Source organism: Stegodyphus dumicola, chromosome X1 (genome assembly GCF_044657685.1).
Source record: "Stegodyphus dumicola isolate Sdum_Otavi_A_Nest chromosome X1, ASM4465768v1".
NCBI classification, from domain to species: domain Eukaryota; kingdom Metazoa; phylum Arthropoda; class Arachnida; order Araneae; family Eresidae; genus Stegodyphus; species Stegodyphus dumicola.
This window is the reverse complement of record NC_140780.1, coordinates 65,306,558-65,326,652: the sequence shown is the minus strand read 5'-3', so window position 1 is coordinate 65,326,652 and position 20,095 is coordinate 65,306,558. Positions and strand designations below refer to the sequence as shown.

The 20,095-nt window shown below is 33.0% G+C and overlaps 1 protein-coding gene and 1 non-coding gene across 2 annotated transcripts in view; both read left to right on the top strand.

Annotated features, from left to right (window-relative positions):
- The window catches only part of LOC118181450 (NK1 transcription factor-related protein 1-like), a 67,400-nt gene that overhangs the window by 4,476 nt on the left and 42,829 nt on the right, over positions 1 to 20,095 (top strand). The gene's annotated exons all lie outside the window — the stretch shown is intronic.
- Positions 18,069 to 18,141, top strand: TRNAA-CGC (transfer RNA alanine (anticodon CGC)). The gene has a single exon. It is a non-coding gene; the product is annotated as a tRNA-Ala (tRNA).

Genomic DNA, 20,095 nt, shown 5'->3' with positions numbered 1-20,095 from the left:
TTTCTTTTTACGTCACCAGGTAGACTATTAGAGAACGATTAAACAAGTTTATTTAGGATTATCATTTCCTCTTTTCCTGATAGATTGAACTCAGAAGTATATAGTATTTTATGATTAGAAATTCACAGATTATCTGTCAAATATCAGTAGCTTTTTGATGTTTTTAAACAATAATCTTTCCCTTTATAATGTCAGCTAATTCAATTGAACAGGAAAAAACAATAAGTTTAATCATTGAAATATCACCATAAAGTGTGAAATTTAATTCCATCGTAATACTCTGTCTGTACTTTTTTACTTCCCATTTTACATGCAGTACTTTTTAACTAATGGATGCTTGGTATGAAGACGACGAATAAAAACCTTTTGGATTAGAACTTTCAAACTGCTATTTAACAGACATTTTTTTTCCTTCCGCTATTTTCACTTTGAGGCTTTCCGTGTTTATTTAAGCATTTATTTATTACTAGCCGCTATGCAGCTAGCCCTCGTCTGGCTTTTAAATGTACCGGAAAACAAACGTCCTCTCGACAAACATCGTATCCAAGAGAAACATTAAATTTAAAAACCGTACAAAATTAATACCCTCATTTTTTCGAGTGGCGACAGCGCTGATATCAGCAACAATGGCTGCATGCCATCGATTTGATGCAACTTCATAAAAAAACATTAAAAAAAAAAAAAAAAAAAAAAAAAAACCCTCATTCGAATTTTGAAAACATTGCTTCGAGGTGCACTAGCTCTTGTCTTGCACCTATGTACCAAATTTCGTAGCCCTGTGTCTATTAGCTTCTGCGCAGCACGAACGAAAGGCACGCACACATAGACTCTTCCTTTTATTATATATAGAAATTAAAAGTCTAAAACTGGATGTTAAAAGTAAGGTAAAAAAATTAAGATTGACTCCACAGAAACGGTTTTAATGTGATTTAATCTAGAACTGAGAAACTGAGATCTTTTTAAAAGAGAACAGGTCAAACTACAGTCCCCACCTCACAAAATCGGGAATTTTAAATATATTATAAAGAAATTTTTACAAAAGTATATTAATTCATAGCTAATTTAGTATTTTCTTTCAATATGTGTAAGGGCCCACCAGCGGCCGAGCGGTAACGTCGCTGAACACTGGTAGTTCGGTCCGAGGTTCGATCCCGCGAACGGGCTGGCTGCATGGGTGTTTTCGTGGTTTTCCCCATGTGTAACGTGTATACGAGCCAGTTTCCCTTAGAAAGTCTTCCACGAAGGCATCCCTCCCCCTTAGGCAGATAGCCATAGTGAGCTTTGCCATAATTAAATACACACACACAATATGTGTAAGGTACTACTTAAATGATGCAAATTTTTTTACGTTCCATTTCTTTCAGTAATATTTCAGTATATCCTTATAAATAAAACACAGTATGAATGATTGGACTACAAGTTAGAGCTTTAAAAGCGAAATGCGGAGAACTTGATGATCTCAGTTAAAGAGTTTATATTTGCAACCAAATAATAAACTGAAATGGGAGACCGAAGCATTGTTTGCAATAGTCCAACTTAAAGGATTTCTACTTTTAAGATAACAACGCGTTTTTAAATAAATATGTTGACCTTTCCTGGACACAGATTTAACCATTTTGTTTTTTTAATCATAAAATATTTTAATGTCTGTCGCTTATTACGGATACCGATGACACATGAAGCTTTACAAATCTCTCAAAGCAAGGGAGATATAAGTTTAAAGAAAAAAATTATCTTAGAAGGGTTGAGAAGAGAAATGTGTCATTTACCACTTTTAGAAAGTACTGATGAATCTAAATTCTTCCAAAGTGAAACTGGTCTGATAGTTTCAGTTTATAATCATAATTAAGGCATTGAAAAATAAAAGACAAAAGCATGAAAATGTTTTAATTAAAATTATTTTTTAAATAACAAATTTCAACACTTCTTCATCATTAATAACTATCAGAGATACTTTATGAGGTGGAAAAATGCATTGGGACATTTTTAGAGAAAAATTCATTCTTTCTTTACTCCAAAATCAGTTGTCTGACAACATATTATACAACTGAAGTTTTACTTACTAAGTTTTCTTCGCCGCTTATCAAAATTTTGTATTTTATATTTATGTTGTTAAAAGTTTTCATTTATAACAATATATATATATTGTATCGAATATATATATATAAAAGAAAATAAACTGTTCTTTTGGGATTTATTTAATATTATAGTCAATTAAAATTACTATTCATGAGTTGCAATTTCTGATGAGAGAGAAATAAATTCTTTTAAGATTACGAACAGCTTACGAACAACTACATGATATAAAAAGGAGATAATATAAAACTGAATACTCTCAGACTCAAGATGTGCTAGAAGATGGTTCAGTGAAGAAGTATATTTCCAACGAAACAACGAAAAATTAAAAATTAAGGTATAAAAATAATATTTAGAAATTTTAAGTTATAAAACGGAGATCATATAAGACTAAATACTCTTACACTGAGATGTGCTAGAAAATAGTTCAACGAAAGAGTATATTTCCAACGTAAGAATGAAAATGAAAAATTTAGGGATAAAAATAATTTTTAGAAAATTGATTTATTTTATGTGAAATAACGTAAATGTAATGAAATCTTCAAGATGAAAGCAATACGAGCGAGCATTGTCAGAAAGTAAATATTTATTTATCCATCAAAAATTCAACACTCGCCTTTTTTACTTTAGCAGTTATTGTATTCTAGAAATGACTGTGGCGTGTTTAACTTTCTCCTCTTCTAAGAAACATTTAAGAAAAGGAAAATTAAATGAAAAATGATGTAGACTGAATATACTGAAGTGAGCAACTTTGAAAAAATTATCAATATGAACTGAGAAGTCCATGTATCGAAAAATATTTTCTCTTTATTAACTTCAATGATTTAGAAGCGCAAGAAATGTGAGAAAGATAAGCCCATAGCGGAATTTACCTAATAATTTAAAATTCGGCCCAGTTTTCATTAAGGATTTGAAAAATTTTCGCTGTCTTTAAACGTTAAGGAAAACTTGCCAGTGGGAATAATGTTTCAGGAACAACACTAAGATAATCAGTTAAAAACAAAATTCGTGCGTATATAATTTCTCGGTTATGTGTAAATGATGAAAATAATCTTCAGTAACTTTGAGAGAAACTTTTTAATCCCAATAAAAATATATTTCTTTACTTATGCTCCCCTCCCGCATCAAAACAAAAATAACTTCGAAAATACTGTTGCTTACGTCAAATGTTTAACCTTTACTCTGACAGGTCATCAGTCACGCCTTTATCAAAAGTAAACTAAGAAATATTTTCAGGGGAACAGCGATTCTTATTCCATTTTCGAACTTCGGATCTTCCGATTGTTAACCACACAGGTTGCCAGTTACATCACGAAAGCAGGCAGTGGAAAAGACGAAAATATTACCTCTTTCCTTCTTAAAGGGTAACTGAAAAGAGGGAAACGAGATCCGCTTGACCAGATCCTGGTGATGACGGACAATCGTCCACCACATGTTATTCGAACGCCACTATAGAGCTTATGAGGATTTTTAGAGAGACAAACATGAAAAATCGACTATACTCTCTCTGGGATTTGAAAGACGAATATTCCGATGCTGTCCAGACGTGCTACCAATTACACCACCAGAATACGCGTGGAAAAGACGCGATAATTCATTATAACTGGAAGCCATAATGAATTAACTTAGCGATTAAGATGTACGACTTGGACAATAGTCTGAAACTTATATCCAGTCTTTTTACAATCATGAAGTTTTGAAAGACTAAATAACTAACCAAGCTAAGATATATTGTAAATTCACAATGAATAAACTTAAAAGAGACACTTTTCTTCCAGGAGCATGCAGAACTCACTTATTTTACAGACTATATAAAGACTAAAATTTTAGAGAAAATAGCGTCTTCATCAATCTTAACTTTTAAAAATTTCTTTTTCAGTGATTTTCTGTGAATGAAAAGATGAACTAAAAGTTGGGGACGGAAATGACACATAAAAATTGTACTGATTGTTAAGAAGATCCAACTACATATGTTTTTTTATAAATGAAATAAAAAATCACTCTTGATAAATGCAGTGAGTTATGGCAGTCTGCGGGAATTCCTAATAATAAGAAAAGGAATGAAAATACATCTAAAAATGACATCAAGGCGGTAATGTCCCAAACTTTGTGGCTATAGATAAATTTACTGCTAACTTATGCATTGATGTAAACAGCTGTGAAGTTTGTAACTTCATCATTTACTGGTCTGGTATTAATGAACTGAAAAAAGACTGGAGAGGAATAATCAAGAAAAGTATGGAGAAACGCGGAATCGATCTTGCCTGTATGATTAAAATTATATTCTTCTCTTTTAATAAATCAATTCATTTCCATTTTCATTCACAGTCATTAAAATATTTGTCCATTACATATGCTTCTAGCTCATTAAAGCATTTTAAGATGGCAATTTAATTTGCTAGAAACTCCGTATGAAACCTACTCACTAACTTAATCACTTGATGGAGCCTCGGGGTAGGAACTGCAGAGTAAATGGAATTCTGCCTTCTGTATCAGAGACGAAACTGTATTCCTAAGTGCTGCTTCCAGCTTTCCTCTGGAAAAATGATAGTGTTTAGTGAATTTTCGAAATACAGATTTGTGTACTGGGTTTCGATTCGTATAATGAAATTCGATACGCAAAGAGCAATATTTTTAGGCGTTATTTTAGGATACTAATATGCAAGTAAAAGTCGCTCAGATTATTAATACAATTTGCATAAAAAATGCAAATCAACAAATTTTTATTTTTACTAACGTCGCATTCAGTTGCTTCATTAATAATTCGAGAGTTTAATTGTAATTAAAGGAGTATAAGTATTTTATTTTCCTTTCTCTCATATATTCATCTTTTATTATTTTACATATGTACATGCGAACAGTATCTATCATTAAAGTAAGAATGCTTTAAAAATTTAAAAATCATCATTCAATACGAAGTTCACTAATATCTTGAATTTGTTGTACATTCAGTACTTTAGTACATTCAGTAGATTTATCCACTAATATATGAGTGAATAAATCTACTGAATGTATATCAGAGTATCAGATTTTCATGTGTTTCATTTTCACGAGTTTCATGTGCATCAGATTTCCGACAAAATATGCTATCTGTTTAGTTGTTTTCGCCATTTCCATATATGTGGCATAAATGCGAGTAAGTTTCCTTTACATACCTTTAAAGAGAACCTCAATCTTCAGAGAGCCGTACTTCCAAGACATACATTTCCCTGCTTTACAATAATCAGTTATTTTTCTGCATTACTTTCATTAACATAAATCTGAGTAGCGTTTTGGTTTATTTTCAGCAATGGAAGCTTTAATAATCTAAAAAATATCTTCCGAAAACAAAATTACTCGTTACTCGTAGTGATAAAAAGGTTTGCGGCAGAAATAAGAGCAACATAGGAGGCTGAAATAATTGGCTGAAAATGCCAGTTTAAATATCAGACTTAGATGAAATTTTCAAAGTTTTACTTCTACAGTAAATATGGAGATTAAAATGTATTCTTTGGGTGTTCTTATGTTCTGTTTATAATTAGATAATTTTCCTAACTTTTTAGTGTCTTGAAAATGAAATAGTTTCTTTAAATGTTAATTACAAGAACTGAAAGTTTAATTATTTGCTGATATGTTAATGACAAAAACAAAATATATTTAATGTTATCTATTAAAAAAAAAACTTTCTTTCTTATGCAAGAGTTATAATACACTGATAATAAACTACTACTATAACTCAAAACTTTGAGTCATAATAGCAGTCTTTCAAGCTAAAGTGTAAGTGACGAAAAAAAGTTTCTACTTCTTTTATTAAAATTAATCATTTTAATTTACTGTTCTGTAAATTCAGATGATTTTTCATGAAACAGTAAGAGAGTATTTCTTATTAAGACGCAAAACTGATAATGCGGGATGCCTTTTGTGTCTTGCACTGGAAATGTGGAAATAATTCCTTTTCTTCATATCCCTTCGCGACAGTAAATTTTCTTTATGATGATAAATTGTGTTTCCCTCACCAAATTTGATTAATCAATTCTTAATTAATGTTTGGGGAAAAGTGACTTGGAAAGTGCATGATTTTGTTTTTTTAATAAAACTGAATGAATCATTGCAGGACATATCTAGGATTTGTCTTAGTGATTGCGTAATTTATTTGCAGTGTAGGAAATTGGGATTTTTAGTGGCAACTGCAATGTTAACAGAGTACTGTTAATGATTTCAACTGGATGAAAAGGGCAAAAATAGCCACATGCCTTAAAATTAAAATTTTCCGTGAACCGACAATTATAAAATACTTTTATCCCTTATCTTTCTTCTGTCAAATAGCAAGTGAGAACGATACATGTTCAAATACATGTAAATGTCCTTCCCACCCATTTCCCTGAAGGAATTAGCCGTTTATCCTATTTATTGATTCGAACAAAATATGAAAATATAGAAAAATAAAATAGTTTAAATTAAAAAATTAATTATTGCTCCTAAAACTTGCAAGAGCTATCTTCCCTACGGAACAACCCTCGTGGACGACTTTCTAAGGAAACAGACCTATATTTACTTTACTAACGAAAAAAAAATCCATTAGATAATTGCATTTATTCAAGCCAATCCCTCTGTCATAAATTGAACGCGGTATATAACTACTAATATTTTCTTCGGTTTGCCCCTCCACACCATTTTTTATCCTTTAAGTAAGAGAAGGTTTTAGGTTGTTTAATATAACAAAGCTTTCGAAATCGGTCCCTCTCAGGAAGGATATTCAGAAGTAACAGAGTGGGATTTACGTTACACGTTGGAAAACGCAAAAACCCCATACAGCGAACCCATTAGGTCACCGTGATAGAAAAATATAGAATGAAAAGTGTAAACAAACTAGCACTTTTAACTGATGGGAATACACCTTTTCACTTCGTATAAATGTAAAACAGAAACGATTATCCCGATGTTCTCTCATAACTGAAATATATAAGAACTAATTTACAATCTGGCAAATACGTTAAAGCGTTTTAGCTGCGTTACTGTATTCACGGTATGATTAGTTAAATTCTGTTTCTGGCCTTTTTTTTAATCGGTAAAATATGCCTTTCTATGCAATTTAGGAATTGAGGATTTGATATTTACAATCAGAAATATTCAGTTATCTTATATTTATGTTTATACAGGTCTTTCCTTTTCTTTCTCTTCATTTATTTCTCCATTCATTCTGTGGTTCTAAAAAAGTCGATAAACTCTTCATTTCCTCTAAATCATATCGTTTAGTTTTGTAGTTTAAAAGTTTTATTACTTTTTCTTGTAAATACATACAAATATCCAAGCAATAATGTTTTAAAAAATTCCCACGCTTTTTTTCTTAACTTTGATTTTAATATTAGGCAGGGCTTAATTTCTAATATTAGAAGTACCGGAGCCCTATAGAAGACCGTCAGCAAAGAGGAACAAAAATAAATAAATAAAATGACTATTAAAATAATTAATAATTTTTAAATTAAATAGTTAATTATTATCAAATTAATCCGTAATTAATTAATATTTATCAAATTAGTATTTAATTAAATAAAAAACTATTATTTATTTATTTAAACAATTAAAGTAAAATAAAATGCAAGAAGATAAACTAAAATTTAATATGCGATTTTTATAATTATTTTATTGCAAAAAATAAAATTTTCGATATCAAATTTCTACTGAAATTGTTGTTCAGTTACATAAAAGAAGTGCCGGAGCTTTCTTATTTAGGGCTCCAGTGCACTCCGCCTACAATTATGATTTATCCCAAAAATTAAGAAGTACCGGAGCCGGACTCCGGTGGGCTCCGGCGCAATTTAAGCTCTGATATTAGGCACGCCTGAGATTTACCTTTCTTCCTTTTTATCTCCGTCACTAAGCTTTGGAAGCAAAAGAGTTTATATCCTATATCGATTTCTGTATGTTGGGAGGAGGACTAAAACCGCACGGCTTTCTCATTTATGCCTTCAGAATTAGATTAAATACAGCTTTCATTATTTTATTATCAGAATCACACGAAAAAAACTCGCTCACCAACATTTGTTCTTGAAAATTCAGTTCGCAGTTTCTGTCTATAAAGATGATTATTTTCAAACTGATTATTTTAAAAAAATACATGCTGCTTTTTTAAACAAAACCAAATATATAATTGTTAATAATTTCCGTTTTCTAAATTAAGCTATTGTATGTTATCAAAAAGGACTTTCTAGAGCCTGAACTAAGGAGAAAAGTGAAACTCGGAAAATAAGTCCCACTAATAAGTTCTATACTCAGCTTTTTTTAAATGATAATCAAAAAAAAAACAGGTAGAATAATAATTAAAACGAAAAAAAAAAAAGAGTGTATAACTCACATGTCATTTTTTAAACCCTGCACGCAGTGACTTTATTGAAAAAAATCTTCTATTTCCATGAGATTTGTAATTTATATTTTTTCACAAATCTTACTAACCGTGTCAGGAAATAACCCTATTATAGAAACCCAGAGCCTGAAAATATACTATGTGTACGCCTCAGAATTCGAACTCGAGATTTCTGAATAACCGTCTTGGTATGCTAACCATCGCAGCAAAGACTGTGTACGAGGAATATTTTAATTTGCTATGATGTAGCATATTGATATATTTTATACTTGCATCAGTTACATAAAGCCAAAAAGGTATTTCTTCACCTGAGGCAAAAAAATTAAATATGCAGAACTATTATAACTATATTTATGAACTAAGATAACTATTTTAAATCACAATACTGTAACTCTGATATTAATTTTTTATTACATTTTAAGAACCAGAAAATAATGCATTTCAGTACACATAATTTTAAATTGAGAAAAGTTTTGAAACACCTTTTTTAAAATCTGTTTAGAATAAAAGCGGCATTAAAAGGACATTAAAATAATTATATAAATAGAAGTGCAATTAAAGTAAAAAGTAATGCTCTAATTATCGAGCATTTTTTTATAGTTTAGTTTTCTCGCGTTTAACGAAGCAAAGTCATCAGCATCTTTTGAAATCTGCTTTTTGCTTTAGTTCATATCCTGTTAAGAATATAGAATATGAGTATAAATTCAAATATAAATATGGAGCAGAATATTAACATAGAATATAGCCATTGTGGTAATTCTTCTTGGCCAAGTGCAGATTTTAATTTTTTACTGTATTAAGTTTACCAATGTTCTTTTCACTTCTAGCAATAATAACTGGCGTTGTTATTCTTATCACAACTTTCAAATTTGAATAAGACTAAACTAAACTATATTCATAAATTCTTTAAATGAATCATTTAATAAATCGTTAATTCTTCCTAATCTTTAAAAGATCTAAGTTTATAACAGCCGTAAGATACATTATAAATAAAACTGTTTGCTTTTCAAAACTAGATATTATGCAGCATTTTTTATATACTGGATATTTAAATTGCAAAGCAACAAACCACGAAAATTTAATTCTTTCATTAATGACTCTTGCTAGTCTTGCTTGTTAATCCCGCAATTTCATTTCTCTTTACATTCTTTACTTGTTCAACTTTAAAGCTACGTTTTCATATTTATAAAAATTATTTACAAAATTTTTTCTGTCATCTGCTGTTAAGGACTGGAAGATCTTTCTATTCATACAGTATTTTGCATTATCATATGCATTCTGATATTATAATCTTTCTAATAATAATTCGAATTTATAATTCGAATTTTATAATGCTTCAGCTTCCATCTGAGAACTATATCAGATCCCGAAAATCATTCCTAACAAATAAGCAAGTAAGTTCTATGCTTCCGTTCTCTTTCGTAAATATTCATGTCGAGATATAGCCCAATGGATAAAAATTACTGAATACTGGTAGCTTATTTTCGGGTTTGATTTTCTAACTGCTTGTGTCTGCTCCATGTATAACAGGAACACTTATAGTATCCCCTTTAGAAAATCATCTACGAAGGCAGCCTTCCTAAGACAGATATCTGTCAGTTCCTTTTCTGTAATTGATTAACTAATCGTTAATGCTAGTACGTATTTTATCACAACTTTTCGCTTCGAATATTTTTTAGCTTTTGATTTTTGAATTTTTGTTACTAGAAAGGCTTATTTGAGCTTAAGCTGAACTTAGTATGAGAGATAGCTCTATTTTGGGAGGTTGGTAACAAGTCGCTTCTGCAATAGTTTCTGCCATGCAGTTGTCAGATAACTTTTTTAAAGCACAGTGACTATGATTTGATGCTTCATGCCCATTTCGGTTTCCCGTTGTCGATTTGCGCAAAAGATTAACTGTATTAAATTTTATAACCCGTCTGAGTTTTTAACCGAAAAGTCTATCGCAACAATAATTAAGTTGCTCACCTCTGATCTAAATTTGATTTAGAGTTTCTAATTTCATCTTTTGCCCGAAATCAAGAGTTTTATTACGTTCTCCTGTTTAGCACTTGTTCAAGATTTAATCGTTCTAAAAGTTCTTAAAATTTCGTAGAAAAGCTTCGAAGTGTTCTTAAAATTTCTGTAGAAAAAATAGATTTTTGTAAAATGCATTTTTACATCCTTTTCCAGAGAATTAAAGGATTGAAATTTTAATATGCAATATTTTATATCGACTACATTAAAATTAGATGAAAAAAATTCTTGTATGTCAGTTATTTAGAATTAATAGTAAAATTCTTCCGCGATGAATTTTAAAGTTTTATTCATTCTTTGATATCAAGCACTTTTTAGTTGTTTCATATCACACCTTATTTTGTCTCTTTACATTTCAGGTTTGAGAGCTAATAAAACGAGTATGCTGATGATTGCTAAATATAAACTTTTTAGAAACAGTTATAAAGAGCCAGATGCACAGTTCTCGAAATAAATTAAATAAAAATGCAACAGGATACAGACTTGAACTGCATAAATAAGGAAGCAACAGGATACAGACTTGAACTGCATAAATAAGGAAGCAACAGGATACAGACTTGTACTGTATATTTCGTTGACTTGAAAATAATTCGTTTACTCACTTTATTCGGTTATAAGGTATTTCTCCCGCTTTCCTAGCGTGCCTTCGTGGTGTAGTGGTTCCTGTTAAGAACCGAACGTTGGGCCGGTATTCCAGAGGCCCGTGGTTCGATTCCTGGCGAAGGCGATTGCTAATTCTTCATCTTGCCTGCTTCAAAAAAATCCTAATGTCTCTACAGTGGCGCCCGAACTAAAAGGGTGTTGGATGAGGTTTCTCCACACCCAGGATTTGGCGATTAGGTCCCCTAAAAACCCCAGTCACCCTTTAAAAAGGGGAGTATATAAGGTATTTCTCCCGCTTTCCTAGCGTGCCTTCGTGGTGTAGTGGTTCTGCACGCTGGGCCGGTATTCCAGAGGTCCGTGGCTCGATTCCCGGCGAAGGCGATTGCTAATTTTTCATCTTGCCTGCTTAAAAAAAAAAAAAATATCCTAATGTCTCTACACGCTAAAAAGAGAAAGAATGTTTCGTTTTCGGAGATCCTTGTAATATTTTGGTAACACATTAATGAACTTCTATGCTTTAAATCTACTGAAACACCAGGTAACCATTGAGCTGTCGATGTTCAACTGATGATGTTTTTAAAGAAAAAAAAAATAGATACGTTGGATTTTTCTAAGCTTTAACGCGATTTCTTACGATGGAAACAGGAGTAAAAGCTGCAGTTCGGGGCAAACGGATGCTGTTCAACATTAGGTAAATTTAATATTATTTTCATTCATCGTCAGCAGGCTGAAAAGCGTAGCAGTTGCAAAATAAAAAAATATTCTTGAATTTCCTACGAAGATATGGAACTTCAGTCTTTTTAAATGACTGGAGTTTTAACTGCATAGTGCATTTTTTGTGTGTGTGGAAACGGATGAAAGAAGGCAGAGATATTTGTGTGATTCGGTGAGTTTAGTGTTCTTGAGCCTACTTGATGTCAACTGGAAAGAAGAAATAAACATGGTGATTTATATCCTAACGTTTGTTCATTGTTCCGTAAAAAATTCAAGAGTAACACAGTCCATATGAAAAGATGGATCAGATGCCATATGAGAATCACTGTTACTGGTGACATGACGTTTCTTAAGCAAATTCCGCTTATACAATTGAAAATAATAAGAAGTAAAAACCTCATTACATAATAAGAAAAATTAAATTTCCTTTAGAAAACAGTGAACGCAGTAGAGTGAAAATAAAGCCAAATTAAACTGATGTCTTTAATTTAGGTTTATTTGTTTAAGGTTACAAAATTACTTTTCTTGGAATTAATAAAAAATATGGCATTAAAGAAAGACTGCAGGTTCAGAGAATACTTATAACAAAAGTAATAACGTATGTCTCTTAATTCACACTTAAATAATTTTATTGTTCTTTTTTATACTACTCTGTAATGCAAAATGTAAATTAAAACGGTCATGTGATATGGCGCTGAAGAATGGGAAAGATTAATGGAAACCAGATACATGGCCATGTATTACCACAATGTATCGTTACTGTAAAATTATTAAAGGGAATTTTTTGATGCGAAGTTGGAAGTTAACAATTATAATTTAAAAAAAATTTTTTTAATTAATTATTTTTTTTTATTATTATTTTTTTTATGAACATTTAATTCTTTTTAGCTAACTTTGCGCCCCTCCTTTCCGTTCGTCTGAGGCAAATGCCTTACTTTCCTCCCCGTTATCCTGGCTTTGCTATTATATGACTATTTAATAACACATATAATAGCAATATATATATATATATATCTTTAATTTCTTTAGTTATTTGACATCAACTGATTCTTCTTTGTCACAGAATAATTATTATTACAATGGCAGGAAATGTGGCAAATTAATTTTTTATTTACATTATAAGATATTTCTCCCGCCTTCTTGGCATGCCTTCGTGGTGTGGTGGTCTGCACGCTGGGTGCGTATTGCAGAGGTCCACGGTTCGATTCCCGGCGAAGGCGTTGCATATTTTTCACTTCTCTTGCTTCCAAAAAAAATCATAATGTCTCTACAACATGATTTTTATGGATTGCTATTGCTTTCTACATTTTCATTTATTATTATTACATAATACTTACTATCTCTGTCGTAGGAAAAATAAAAGTTAAAAAATAAGAGAAAAAAATTACACGCAAATTAATTGAAATTATTTGCTTTAAGGAAACTCTTCAGGCTTGAACGCGATCACTTTTGATGTGATCCGCAAGTGTTAGTAATTTTAATAGCTTAATTTTGTATAATATATGTACGTTTTTAAAGAAATTAACTTACGTTGCTTTTATTGTGTAAGAATGAAATCTTCATTTAGAAATACAATTTCGATAGTACAAGGCATGTTTGTGTTTACTAGCATAGATGAACATTATTTTGTTAAAATTAACCGACAGTAGAATGTCGTATTCAAACTTGTTAGATAGATATTATTTAAATTTTTTTTATATATTTTATTTATTTATTTGATTTCTTTATGTTAGAGATGCTTCTGGGGTCTCAGATGTAAATCAATGGCCTTATAAATGACCTTAGAATGAAAATAACTAGATAATTAGAAGAGGAGGCGCTCACCCTGAGTGTATAAATGCATTTGAAGAACACCCGGAAGGTGAAACAAAAAAGGTATTTAACTGCTATATCTCAAATGGAAACTGTTTAAAAAATTATATAAATGCGGAGTATAACTAAGAGACTGGAAGTTTTCTACTGTACTAAATGCAAGAAGCGAGAAAAAAATTCTCCCTCCTCCAAAAAAAGAAACTTAAACGAGAAATATTACCTGTCAAATAAATTTAGGCAGTTTACGATTTGAAACATTCAGAATAACCTCAATGTTGAAATAATTTATAAGCTAGTTCTCCCTTCGAAAAGAAATACACAATAAAAGGAAGCCGTAACAGTATTACTCATTTTATTCCTTTATGCTTTGTTAGTATCTAATTTTCAAATAAATTTCAAATAAGTTCACAATTTTTAACTTAATTTTTATTCTTTACCCTGAAATACAGAGCTTTGCATCAGATGTAAGTTTTATATTACTGGTAAATAATTCATCTCCTAATTTTTAATTACAGAGTTAGTTAATATAAAAGAAGGGTTAATGCCAAATGTTAAATATAACGCAAAATATCAAATAACAAGTTTAATATAAAATGGCCAAACTTAAGCAAATCTCTCTTACAATAAAACGGCCCTCAGGGATTCACACTGTGAGTACGGGTGTAGCAATTCCGAGGTACCCTAGCATTTCAAGGCTTACCGTTTTGGTGAGACCGGTATCACGACTCGTTGGCTTCAGTGATCTGTTCTTCCTTTTCCTCTTTTCTTGGCTTCTGATTTTCCTTTTTTTTCTCCCTTGTGGTTTCCTTTTCGGAGGTTGGACGCAAAATGAAATGCTGTTACATCTTTTTGTTTTTAGCTTCTAACTGAGAGAAAATTCCCTGCGTGTTTGCCGTACGGGAAGACCCATAAGGCTGAAAAGGAGAAGCCGTGTAGTTGAGGAGCGAGGTACTGTTCCCAACACGTTGCTTTGGCCTCCGTTTCAGTTAAATCAGGAGGTACATACGGATTCCATATGTATCAATCAGCTGGTAGAATTATTCTTTATCTTAGAACTAAGCAATCTGAGCATCTGCTGGACATCTCTTTAAGGGTGGATGGCAATTTCAGAGAGGTTCTGACAGAATATAGACATTGCTAGCACTGATGCATAGGCTTCATCCACTTGTTGGGGCTCTGTGGTAGGCTGTGCGGCCGATGTCGGAATCTTTCTCTTCATTCTTGTAGGGCTAATTCAAAAAATGAAAATGTTAGTATACCTTCTAAAAAACTGCTTGCCAAACCAATGTGAGTACTGTTGGAGATCAGAGTCCCAGCTATCTTGTAGTTACTAGTTCTTCACGAAATTTTCAAAAAATGTCGCCATTATTAATCCATAAATATCTGAAATACTCTACAGGTGAACCAAAAATGTCAAAAAGCTTCGTTCCGAGGATCTTGTCATTGAGACATATTCTGCTCAAAATGGCGCAATTGGGAGAAATCAGTGCGAAAATTTCAGCACACAGCGCCTTCAATTTTTTTTTTCTCGTGGTGTTATATTTGGATTAGATCTTCTTTCGGTTTCTGACGAAGAATTTACATCTGAATTTTCTGACCAGGAAGCATGCGCAGCTAGAATTAATTGGTAGTATTGGAGTTATTGGAGGTATGGCGGGCTACTTATCATCAAACACGTAATTTTAACGTTTATATCACTCGACTTGCACACGTATATTAAGGCTGGATGTCTTAATTGCTACGTCAGGTTTTATATTCTTAACTCCTCGCGTTGCTGCCAGTGCTACCTCGCGTTTCGGCCATTTTAAAATATCATGCTGTCGCAGCATTGCATATGCTCGGGGCTCAATGCCTGGCAATGAAAGGGAAAATTACTCCTCTGTGTCTTTATGGGTAAACTGCAAGGGGGAGCATACATCATACTCTACGCAATAGCCAAAACGGAAGTACAAGAAAAGAGGTTCAAACAAAAAATATTTCATGCGCGATTCAATGCCTGGAGGAATAAAAAATATTTCTTACGCAGAGGAACAAAAATACATTATATTCCAAAAGGGTGAAATCGGTTGGTGCAGTTGATACAGAAACTATATTTTATTTTCCCAAATAATATAATAAAACTTGAATCCGTAAAGGCACATATGGAACAAGTAATAAAATTCAAGAATCCACACACACTTCAAAATCTCAGCAAAAAGAAATCACACAAATTTTACAGGATCAGGCAAGCAATTTTAAGAAAACATCAAAGAATGTAACCAAAACCAAAAAAGATAAAAGTCTGAGCAATACTCACTTGCAAGTATGTGTTCTCATCCTGCTGATTCAGAGAGCACATTCTAAAGCATCTATTAACCCAATAATTTACAAAACAGCATCGCCGAAATAAACATTCAGGATGGCCTACTTCATTTCGTTGAACTATCGCAGTTTTCGCCAAAATATTACGAATATTATAGATCTGACAGAAGCTCACTACCCTACCTGCGTTGCGGAGCAGGAATAATTCTGAACTGCAAAGGTTCAGAGATATTCGACAGCCAAGAATGATAATGTCAGTGGTGACCGAGTGCTCGCAGACGAGATGTCCTTGCTGCTCATGACCGTCCTCCGTCTACTTTACCACTAACAACATGTTTTCAGGCTGCATCAGTCCAGATAAACACAAAAGTCTTAAACTTTGTGTATTCTGTATATCATAACTCCGAATGAGGGTATTGATCAACCATCTGGGTCGAGGTACCCAGATGGTCTTAAAGAACAGATGCAAGCTTCTTTCATTATTATTAGTAATTTTATTGGGCACAATATCCTGTGGGTAAGTAGCAATGTTACCTTAAAAAGAAGACATATAGAACAAATGATTGACAATTACTGCCTATATCTCCTAAACAATGGCGAAATTACCTATTTATATGAGCCATCAAAAATATATCATGCTTTTCACTTAACTATCTGGTAATGATCTTTCCAACCTTTTCTATCTTTTAGTGTTAAAATTATTCATATAATAGCCATCACTTCCTATTATCTTATCTTTTGCTGAAGATGAAACAGAGCATTTATAAAGAAATCCTAGACTTTGTTTTTATGGAGCGAACTGGAAACATATTTCTACTCTTGAACTTTTCACAGAAGAGAGGTTCAACACTTTGCCTATTGATGAACCTCTCAACTCGTTACCAAAATAATTTTCCAGGCAGCTGAATTTTCTATTCCAAGGTCATCTTCTAGACTACCGAGGTACGATGCCTTGTCTAATCTTCTCGAATACAAAAGAGCTAGAGCAAAAGCTAGGAAAGTATTCCGATGAAGACATAGAGGCTCATGGACGCTTTATGTCTCTTCGATAACCTCTCTATAACAGCCAAAGGAGTGTTGGAAAGATTTAGTAAAACTAAGGCCATATATACCAACTACTCTTTTCCATATTAGAAAGCAACAGCGCAATTATTAACAGCAGAGAAGAAATCGCAAATGCCACTGGGGATTATTTTGCTGATATTTCCAATAGTAGTAATTGCCCACTGTGCATTTCTGTTCTGCAAGCTGCAGTCAGAGAAAATCCAAATTGCATATAGAACCGTAAGTGTCACGGGACTCACACATAACAGATAAAAGTCTATTTTCCGACGACACCCGACGATGCCTTGTCTAATCTTCTCGAATACAAAAGAGCTAGAGCAAAAGCTAGGAAAGTATTCCTATGAAGACATGGAGGCTCATGGACGCTTTATGTCTCTTCGATAACTTCTCTATATCAACCAAAGGAGTGTTGGAAACATTTCGTAAAGCTAAGGCTATATATCCCAACTACTCTTTTTCCATTAGAAAGGAACAGCGCAATTATTAACAGCAGAGAAGAAATCGCAAATGCCACTGGGGATTATTTTGCTGATATTTCTAATAGTAGTAATTACCCACTCTGCATTTCTGTTCTGCAAGCTGCAGTCAGAGAAAATCCAAATTGCATATAGAACCATAAGTGTCACGAGACTCACACATAACAGAGAAAAGTCTGAGATATTTTCCGACGATGCCTTGTCTAATCTTCTCGAATACAAAAGAGCTAGAGCAAAAACTAGGAAAGTATTCCGATGAAGACATGGAGACTCATGGACGCTTTATGTCTCTTCGGTAACTTCTCTATATCAACCAAAGGAGTGTTGGAAAGATTTCGTAAAGCTAAGGCTATATATCCCAACTGCTCTTTTTCCATATTAGAAAGGAACAGCGCAATTATTAACAGCAGAGAAGAAATCGCAAATGCCACTGGGGATTATTTTGCTGATATTTCTAATAGTAGTAATTACCCACTCTGCATTTCTGTTCTGCAAGCTGCAGTCAGAGAAAATCCAAATTGCATATAACACTCCCAACTCAAAATCCTACAGCAGTGAATTTACTAGGCTTGAATTCGAGATATCATTGTCAAAGGCAGGTTGGACAGACCCTAGTCCGGTTGGCATAAGCTTATAAGGTATTTCTCCCTCCTTCTTAGCATGCCTTCGTAGTGTAGTGGTCAGCACACTCGACGCGCATTCGAGAGTCCCGGAGTACGAGTCCCGGCGAGGGCATTGCTCATTTTTCCTCTCTCCTGCTTCGAAATAACCTAATGTCTCTACGAGCTATGATGTGATAAAGCATCTTCCCGGTAAGCCACTGGCAACCCTGCTGAGTATTATTAAACATATTGTGGAATTAGCACAGTTTTCCAAACGCTTCGCGGAATGCTATAGTTATAACTATATTGAAGCCTTGAAAAGATCCAAACTATCGGCCAGTTGCACTGACTAACTGTTTGTATAAACTTCTTGAAAAAATGGTTAATTGCCGCTTAGCCTGATATCTAAAAAGAAATCTCTAGCTGTCATCATATCAAAGTAGATTCCAAAAAAGTAGGTCTAGTACAGACAACCTTCTGTTACGGGAAACAGCAACACTTATTCGTACTGCCTTTGTAAAAGGAATCACTTGGTATCCATCTTTTTCGCTATGGAAAAAGCTTACGACAGGACGGGGAGGTATGGTATCCTGCGATATATATTTATTTCGGGGGGTTAGTATTTCACATTTCTTTAATTCTTCTGACTTTTGGTTAATTTTACATATTTATAAGGAGGATTTACGCGGACATTTATCTGGTTTTGCGCAGAATTTTTTAACGAGCAGACATTTTCTAGTTCAGATTGATATTTTGCTGTCAAATGTATTTGTTCAAGAAGAGAGTGTATCTCAAGGCTGTGCGCTGAGTATGACAATTTTCAGTCTAAGAATTAAAAAGGACTTTTCTGTGCTATGAATGCGGCATTATATGTTGATGACTTGCAAAATAGCTCTCAAAGTGTAAACATGCATTTTATCGAGATACTACTACAAGTAACTCTAAGTAAAGCTACTCAATATAGAGAATGTAATGGATTTAAGTTTTCAAGCCAGAAGACCATCTGTGTCCACTTTTGTCGCAGAAGAAATCTGCGTCCTCACCCCGAACTATTTCAGAGGTACGCTGATTCCGGCTGCATAAGAGACAAAATCTTATGTATAATATTGGACAAGATTTTTTTCGCTTTCAAATTTCAAACATGAGAGGTTTCTCATATTTCATACATATTTCTCATATTCGCAAACATTTCTCATATTTCAAACGTGTATGAAAAAATAAATATTCTGAAACTCTTAACCAATACATGGCAAAGAGAAGATCGGTCTTTTCTGCTTTTCGTTTACGGATCTCTTGTTTGGTCTAAAACTGATTATGGGTAAATTATTTATGGATCTTCACAGTCTTCTGTATTGCTGAAATTAGATCCCTTTCATCATCAGGCTATGCGGATTTGTTCAGGAACTTTCAGAACATCTCCGGTGCAGAATCCATATGTAGAATACCTTGAACCGTCGCTTCAACTGAGGCGTGAAAAAATATTTCGTTTTTACTATTTTATTGTAATGGCAAAACCATCTTGCTCTAGTTCCAGTGCTCAATAATTCAAATAAGCCATTATTTCAAGCGCGACGCCTAATGTATGCCTTCGTTTTCGTTGAGGATTCATTCTCTGCTTGAGGAATATTGCATAACCCGGGATCGATGTTCAGATGTTAAATTAGTTTTAAATTCCTCCTTAGTATAATGCATAAGTCTATCATCTTGATATTTTAAGTCAGTTTGACAAAAATATTACAAGTGAGGTCATTTAAGGGCAACCCTTTGCTGAAAATAGAACTGAGTATAATAAGTATACCCCGATATGTACCTATGCTACAGAAGCTGGACACTATGCTGGTGCAACCTTTGTAATTCAGTTGTCGATTGTCAGTTCCATCAGTATGTGTTCAGTTGTTCAATTTTCAGCTCCACGAGGTTTGCTTTGTATTCATTTCAAAATTGATGGCTATTTACTATGCATTATCATTTATATCTAAACAGCGCTCGCGAAAATTCATCATTTGTTCTGATTCATCCAGTGCTTTAAATTACTTGAGAATGCCTTGTGATGAAGGCAATGCTTTAGTTGTTGAGATTGGGAACAA